This window comes from Papio anubis, chromosome 8, assembly GCF_008728515.1.
Source record: "Papio anubis isolate 15944 chromosome 8, Panubis1.0, whole genome shotgun sequence".
NCBI classification, from domain to species: domain Eukaryota; kingdom Metazoa; phylum Chordata; class Mammalia; order Primates; family Cercopithecidae; genus Papio; species Papio anubis.
In genome coordinates, this window is record NC_044983.1 from 65652471 (window position 1) to 65660743 (window position 8273).

Here is an 8273-nt window from a genome sequence, read left to right on the forward strand (position 1 = left end):
GTTCAAGCGATTCTCCTGCCTCAGCCTCCTGAGTAGCTGGGATTACAGACGTCTGCCAGCATTCCTGGCTAGTTTTTTGTATTTTTAATACAGACGGGGTTTCACTATGTTAGCCAGGCTGGTCTTGAACTGCTGACTTCATGATCTGCCCACCTCAGCCTCCTAAAGTACTGGGATTACAGGTGTGACCCACCGCACCCGGCCCAATAGCTTTTTAGTCTTGGATTTATTTTTCTTTTTAAAATTATTTTTATTTTATATATTTTAGGATATTGGACCTTTGGTATATCTTGGATTTCTTGAAGAATGCAAACATTAAGGCTTATTTATCTCAGGAACCCTGCTGCTGGTCCGGCCAGGTTCAGCCAGTTTTTGTAAGGGGAGGGCCTAGGGACTTAGGGTGAGTGGTAGAATGTCTGTATTTTAGGTGGCTTAAGAGAGCCCTTAGGGCTATCTTGTTTGTTTAAAATGGATAGAGAACCAGGTTAGAGGGTATGAAGATAAATAATAAATGAGTGACGGCTCAAGACCACAATTAGGCCAAGGTTAATAAGATTCAATCCCAGTGGGCAAAGCTTCTCTCTTTGGAAGGAGACACTACATAATTGTATCTGGCTGATGTACCTGTTGGTATAGCTATCATTTTTTCTTAATCTAAATCAAAACCAAATCAAGAGTATAATCTTGATGAAATTTAAGAGCCTATTTGTGGCCAGGCATGGTGGTTCATGCCTGTAATCCCAGCAGTTTGGGAGGCCGAGGCAGGCGGATCACTTGAGGCCAGGAGTTCAAGACCAGCCTGGCCACATGGCGAAACTCTGTCTCTACTAACAATACAAAGTTAGCTGACTTGGTGGCAGGTGCCTGTAGTCCCAGCTACTTGGGAGGCTGAGGCAGGAGAATCGTTTGAAGCCAGGAGGCAGAGATTGCAGTGAGCTGAGATTATGCCATTGCACTCCAGCCTGGGCAACAAGAGCAAAACTCAGTTTCAAAAAAAAAAAAGGAATCCTCAGGATTTTAATCTAAAAGTACTATATGGCTCCCTTCCAGTAGCGAAATTAATGTCATTTCTGAAGATTTAGCAAACACAAAAGATCCTAGCACTGAGTTTCTTGGCTGAAAATGCAATCATTTCCCATCTGGTCATTTGACTAAGTTAAGGTACAGTGGCCTTTAGAGCTGGAAATGAAGGTCAAGAGAGTTGACTTTTGGTTTTTGCCCAAGAAAATTCATTGCGCACGTTTTTATTTTTTATGTTTTATTTCTATTTATTTACTTATTTTTGAGACAGAGTCTCTGTCGCCCAGGCTGGAGTGCAGTGGTGCCATCTCGGCTCATTGCAACCTCTGCCCCCCAGGCTCAAGCAATCCTCCGATCTTAGCCTCCTGAGTAGCTGGGACTACAGGTGTGTGCCACCATTCCTGGCTAATTTTTTTTATTTTTTGTAGAGACAGGGTTTTACCATGTTGCCCAGACTGGTCTCAAACCCCTGACCACAAGTGATCCACCCACCTTGGCCTCCCACAGTGCTGGAATTACAGGCCTGAACCACCTTGCCCTGCCATGTTTTTGTTCGTTTGTTTGTTTGTTTGTTTGTTTATGAGAGGAATCTCCCTCTGTCCTCCAGGCTGGAGTGCAGTGGCGCAGTCTCGGCTCACTGCAACCTCTGCCTTCTGGGTTCAAGCAATTCTCCTGTCTCAGCCTCCCCGTCCCGAGTAGCTGGGACTACAGGCACCTGCCACCATGCCCGGGTAATTTTTGTGTTTTTAGTAGAGACAGAGTTTCACCATATTGACTAAGCTGGTCTCGAACTCCTGACCTCAGGTGATCTACCCGCCTCAGCCTCCCAAAGTGCTAGGATTACAGGCGTGAGCCACTATGCCCAGCCACCACCACATTTTTAATTCTATAGAATAGATGATCACCAAGGTTCACCAAAGCAGAGAGGTTGGGTATTGTACAAATTTAAGACTAAGCTAGATCATTCAGAATAAAAGGAACCTTTACTTTCTCCCTTGGACTCAACCCCATTATTTCTTATGCTTTTCCTGCAGGCCAGTACAATACTTGGCCACTGAATTTAGTATTTTTGGCAAAGCACATAATAATAACCTATTGTTAGAAACTTCTAGCATCCAGGTAACACCTAATGACTTTGAAATTATTACAGTTATTATTAAATATGCTTAATATCAAAGGTGGAAAATGTCAAAATCAAAAACTTTTTCCAGCATTCAACCTCTGGTGAGAAAAGAAAAAAAAAAAAAAACTTCTCCAAGCAGCTAACTTTGCTTTAGTTGTTATATGGGGTGACTAGACAGCCCATACAAAACTGTTTCCTGCAAATCCATATGGTATAGTACCTGAAAAGCAATTTACTTAGCAAACCTCATTACTCAATGAAATATGTTGAAGAGTCCAGAGGCGGTGGCTCATACCTGTAATCCCAGCACTTTGGGAGGCCGAGGTGGGCAGATCACTTGAGGTTTGGAGTTCAAAACCAGCCTGGCCAACATGGTGAAAGCCCATCTCTACCAAAAATACAAAAGTTAGGCATCGTGGCGGGCATCTGTAATCCTAGCTACTCAGGAGGCTGAGGCAAGAGAATTACTTGAACCCGAGAGGCGGAGGTTGCAGTGAGCTGAGATCGTACCACTGCACTCCAGGCTGGGCAACACAGTGAGAGTCCATCTCAAAAAAAAAAAAGGAAGAAGGAAGGAAGAAAGATGCTGAAGAATGAGATGCTCTATCAAATAGTCTCATTAATGGTTATGTTCATTATATTTGGATTACTGTCAAATAATTGAAATATGATAATCTCCTAATACCAAAATTATGGTGACTCTAATATATTATTTCTGGGTGTGCTTCTGGGTCATGATTAAAAGTATTAATCATTGTTGTGTAACAGAAATAAACAGATGCAGTGGCTCAACAAAGACAAAAAAGTGCAATTTTATTTATTTATTTATTTTGAGATGGAGTTTCACTCTTGTCACTAATTTTGTTTTTGGTTTTGTTTTTGTTTTAAGACAGAATTTCACTCTTTTTTTTTTTGAGTCGGAGTATCTCTCCTGTTGCCCGGGCTGGAGTGCAATGGCACAATCTCGGCTCACTGCAACCTCCGCCTCCTGGGTTCAAGCGATTCTCCTGCCTCGGCCTCCCGAGTAGCATGTGCCACCACGCCTTGCTAATTTTGTGTTTTTAGTAGAGACAGGGTTTCTCCATGTTGGTCAGGTGGGTCTCAAACTGACCTCAGGTGATCCGCCTGCCTCGGTCTACCAAAGTGCTGGGATTATAGGCATGATCCACCGCACCTGGCAAAAAGTGCAATTTTTAAAATGGGCAAAGGACTTAAATATTTCTCCAAAGAAGATAACAATTTCTCATCATCAGTCATTAGGTATGTACTAATCAAAACCATGATATAGCACTTCATGCCCACTAGGAGGGTTATAATTTTTTTTTTTTTTTGAGACAGAGTCTCACTCTATCGCCCAGGCTGAAATGCAATGGTGCCATCTTGACTCACTGCAACCTCTGCCTCCAGGGTTCAAGTGATTCTCCTGCCTCAGCCTCCTGAGTAGCTGGGATTACAGGCTCCCACCAGCATGCCTGGCTAATTTCTGTATTTTTAGGAGAGACGGGGTTTCATCGTGTTCACCAGGCTGGTTTCAAACTGTTGACCTCAGGTGATCCACCTGCCTTGGCCTCCCAAAGTGCTGGGATTACAGGCGTGAGCCACCACACCCGGTGTGGCTATAATTTTTTAAGTAGGAAATAACAAATGTTGGCAAATTTATTATTTGACCCCTCCCTCTTACATTGCTGGTGTGACTGTAAAATACTGCAGCCACTATGGAAAACAGTTTCTCTGTTTCTTAAAAAGCAATTATAGAATCATCACAGGACCCACCATTTCTACTTGAAACCCAAAATAATTGAAAGCAGGGATTCAAACAAATGCTTCTACACAAATATTCATAGCAGCACTATTCACAAGAGCTAAAAGATAGAAATAACCCAAATGTCCAACAGCGGATGAACAGTTACACAAAACATGGTATACACACAATGAGATATTACTCAGCCACAAAAAAGCATGAAGTAGACCAGGCACGGTAGCTCACACCTATAATCCCAGCACTTGGGAGGCCGAGGCGGGTGGATCACCTGAGCTCAGGAGTTCGAGACCAGCCTGACCAACATGGCGAAACCCTGTCTCTACTAAAAATTTAATTTAGCCAGGCATGGTGGCACATGCCTGTAATCCCAGCTACTCGGGAGGCTGAGGCAGGAGAATCGCTTGAACGTGGGAGGCAGAGGTTGCAGTGAGCCAATATCATGCCATTATACTCCAGTCTGGGCAACAAGAGCAAAACTCCATTAAAAAGAAAAAAAGAAACAAAGACAGAAAGGAAAAAAAAAAAAATGAAGTAGTAATACATGAATGTGGATGAGCCACAAAACATGCTTGAGCCCAGGAGCTCAAGACCAGCCTGGGCAACATGATGAGATCCCCATCTTAGTAAAAACTCTTTTTTATTTTATTTTATCTTTTAAACAAGAAGTTTATTTAAACAACAAGATGCTTGACTTGAAGGGAAAACTATATAGGACTCTTTTTTGTTTTAGAGTAATTTATCCCTACTTAAAGACATATTGCTCTGTATAAAATATGCCACAAAGACAGAAAAAGTTACATAAATTGTCCTTGGTTTTACAATGATAAATGAAAAACATTCAAATTCTCCAATTGAACAAGGTATGCAAGGATTTTTATTTTTATTTTTTTATTTTTAATTTTGTTAAAACAGTGAGAGCAAAATAACTTACTGGAATACCAAGAGTTGAATGAGCATGCCACTAATGGAGAAAGGGGTATTTTCAGAACGGCATTTTCCACCAGCCTCCACTTGATGTCAATCAAAAACATACCCATTGGCTGCTTAGTTACAAAAAAAAAAAATGCAATATGCTTGTGCACGTATACCAGTTACTTTATGTACAATAAGTGAGTGGGGAAGGGGGAAATGAAAGAATAGAAAAAACTATACTGTAGTAGTCAGGATATGGTGGAACCAAATTGCAGTTTTCTAATTGAGAACGTATCTGGTCTTTAAAGAACAGAGTTCTGGAGAAAAAGAAGCAGGTTCCCTTTTCAGTAGACATCTCCCGTCTGCTGTTGGAACACATCAATTGTATCTTCAGCCTCCATTTCCAGCTGTGCAGGTGTGTCTGTTTCATTGATTGGTTGCCCGTCGAATTGTAATCTAATCTGCCTCATTGACCATCCCTGTCTTTCACAATAGGCTTTCAGTAGTTTACTGATTGGTGTATGCCTCTTAATCTTAAACTGCATCACAGAACCATCCTGCCCTGCCACTGTCAAATTAATATGATCGTGGTTCTCAGCCTTGACTCCTTCCTTGGGCTTTTCATTGGCCATGGCGAAGTGTCAGAGTCTCCTCAGCTGCCGCTTCACAAAAGAGGTACCAGGTTTGCATCGAACAAGCAAACTCTTTTAAAAAAAAAAAATAATAGGCCGGGCGCGGTGGCTCATGCCTGCAATCCCAGCACTTTGGGAGGCTGAGCGGGTCACAAGGTCAGGAGTTCGAGACCAGCCTGGCTAATATGGTGAAACCCCATCTCTACTAACAATACAAAAATTAGCCGGGCGTGGTGGTGCATGCCTGTAATCCCAGCTACTCAGGAGGCTGAGGCAGGAGAACTGCTTGACCCCAGGAGGCGGAGGTTGCAGTGAGCCGAAATTGCACCACTGTACTCCAGCCTAGGGTGGATCCAGTGAGACTGGCCTCAAAAAAAATTATTATTATTGTTTTATATATATATATATAACAAATATATATATATATATTTTGAGACAGGGTCTCACTCTGTTGCCGAGGCTGGAGTGCAGTGGCGATCTCAGCTCACTGCAACCTCTGCTTCCCAGGTTCAAGTGATTCTCCTGCTTCAGCCTCCCAAGTAGCTGAGATTACAGGCTCCCACCACCACACCTGACCAATTTTTGTATTGTTAGTAGAGATGGAGTTTCACCATGTTGGCCCGGCTGGTATCGAGCTCCTGATCGCAGGTGATCTGCTCACCTCAGCTTCCTAAAGTCCTGGGATTACAGGCGTGAGTCACCATGTCCGGCTATAAAAACAATTTTTAAAAAGAAAGGAAGGGCCGGGCTGGGTGAAGGTAATCCCAGCACTTTGGGAGGCCGAGGCGAAAATCACAAGGTCAGGAGATCGAGACTATCCTGGCTAACATGGTGAAACCCCCGCCTCTACTAGTGCCGCAAAATCACAGCAGCGGCTTCTGTAGTCCCAGCTACTTGGGAGGCTGAGGCGGGAGAATGGCGTGAACCCGCGGAGCTGCAGTGAGCCGAGATCGCGCCTTTCACCGCACTCCAGCCTGGGAGACACAGTGAGACTGCCTCAAAAAAAAAAAAAAAAAAAAAAAAAAAAAAGAAAGGAAGGAAGGAAGGAAGGGAGGGAAGAAGGGAAAGATCTCTCTATGTTGACCAGACTGGTCTCAAATTCCTGGGCTCGAACAATCTACCCACCTCGACCTCCCAAAGTGCTGGAATTATAGGCCTGAGTCACCACGCCAGTCAAAAAGCTATCTACTTTGGTCAAAAAGCCATCTACTTAGGGAATGTTTTGAAATAAATGGAGACCTTCAATTCTGCCCTCATAGTCAACATTTTATCTGTCAGCCAGACCTTCAGAGAATGACAAATGTAGACCACATCATTTTGTGCCCGTTCATTGGTGTTATGCCATCAGCCTATGTTCAGAGATGTTCCAAGGAGCTCCACCATACACCATGGTGCCTATAGTTAATAACAATATAATGTATTCTTGAAAAATGCTAACAGAGTGGACATTATGCATTCTTACCACAAAAATGATAGCTATGTGAGGTAATGCTATGTTAATTAGCTAGATCTAGTCATTCCACAATGTATATATACAGAACGTCATGTTACATATGATAAGCATACTTGCTCTCCGTCGGGGTTTATTTATTTATTTATTTTTTTTGAGACGGAGTTCGGCCTGTCGCCCAGGCTGGAGTGCAGTGGCCGGATCTCTTCACTCCGCAAGCTCCGCCTCCTGGGTTTACGCATTCTGGCCTCAGCCTCCCCGAGTAGCTGGACTACAGGCTCACCACCTCGCCCGCTAGTTTTTTGTATTTTTAGTAGAGACGAGCGCCCCACCGTGTTAGCCAGATGGTCTCGATCTCCGACTGCGGATCCGCCTGGGCTCCTCGCCTCCCAAAGTGCTGGGATTACAGGCTTGAGCCACCGCTACCGCCTTTATCTGTCAGGTTTAAACACAAAATAAAATTTTTAAAGGAACTCTAAAAATCTATTTTATTTGTCTACAGTGACCTTTGAATTTCCTGAAGGAAAGGCATTGGAGTAGAAGGAAGAGCTGTGTGTGAAAGCCTAAGGAGGAGCTGCCTGATTGTTAAAGGGTAGCAAGAAGCCCAGGCATGGCGGTCCATGTCTATATTCCTAGCACTTTGGGAGGCCAAGATGGGAGGATCACTTGAGCTCAGGAGCTTGAGACCACCCTAGGTAACATAGTGAGACCTCGTCTCTACAAAAAATGGTTTGGTTTGGTTTTTTCAAGACAGAGTCTCGCTCTTTCGCCCAGGCTGGAGTGCAGTGGCGTGATCTCTGCTTTCTGCAACCTCCGCCTCCCAGGTTCAAGGGATTCTGGTGCCTCAGCCTCCTGAGTAGCTGGGATTACAGGCGTGTGCCACCATGCCCAGCTCATTTTTTGTATTTTAAGTAGAGACAGGGTTTCACCATGTTGGCCAGGCTGTTCTCGAACTCGCGTCCTCCTGTGATCCACCTTGGCCTTCCAAAGTGCTGGGATTACAGGCATGAGCCACCATGCCCAGCTACAAAAAATGTTTAAAACTAGTTGGGTGTGGTAGTGCATACCTGTAGTCCCAGCTACTTGGAACGCTAAGGAAGGAGGATTGTTTGAGCCCAGGAGTTTGAGACTACAGTGAGTTATGAGTGTGCCACTGCACTCCAGCCTGGGTGACAGAGCAAAACCTTGTTCAAAAAGAGATAAATATATAAATTAATCATAATAAAACTAAAAAGAGTACTCTGAGCAGTAGTGGTGCCACAGTTGGGATACCTAGCTACTCAGGAGGCTGAGACAGGAAGATCAGTTGAACACAGGAGTTGAGTTCATTACTTCGGGCAACATTGAGAGACCTCATCTCAAATAAATAAATAA

At 43.7% G+C, this 8273-nt stretch overlaps 1 pseudogene; it reads right to left on the reverse strand.

The window, feature by feature from the left end:
* Nucleotides 1-4936: 4936 nt before the first annotated feature.
* Nucleotides 4937-5602, reverse strand: LOC101011209 (annotated as a pseudogene).
* Nucleotides 5603-8273: the final 2671 nt, after the last annotated feature.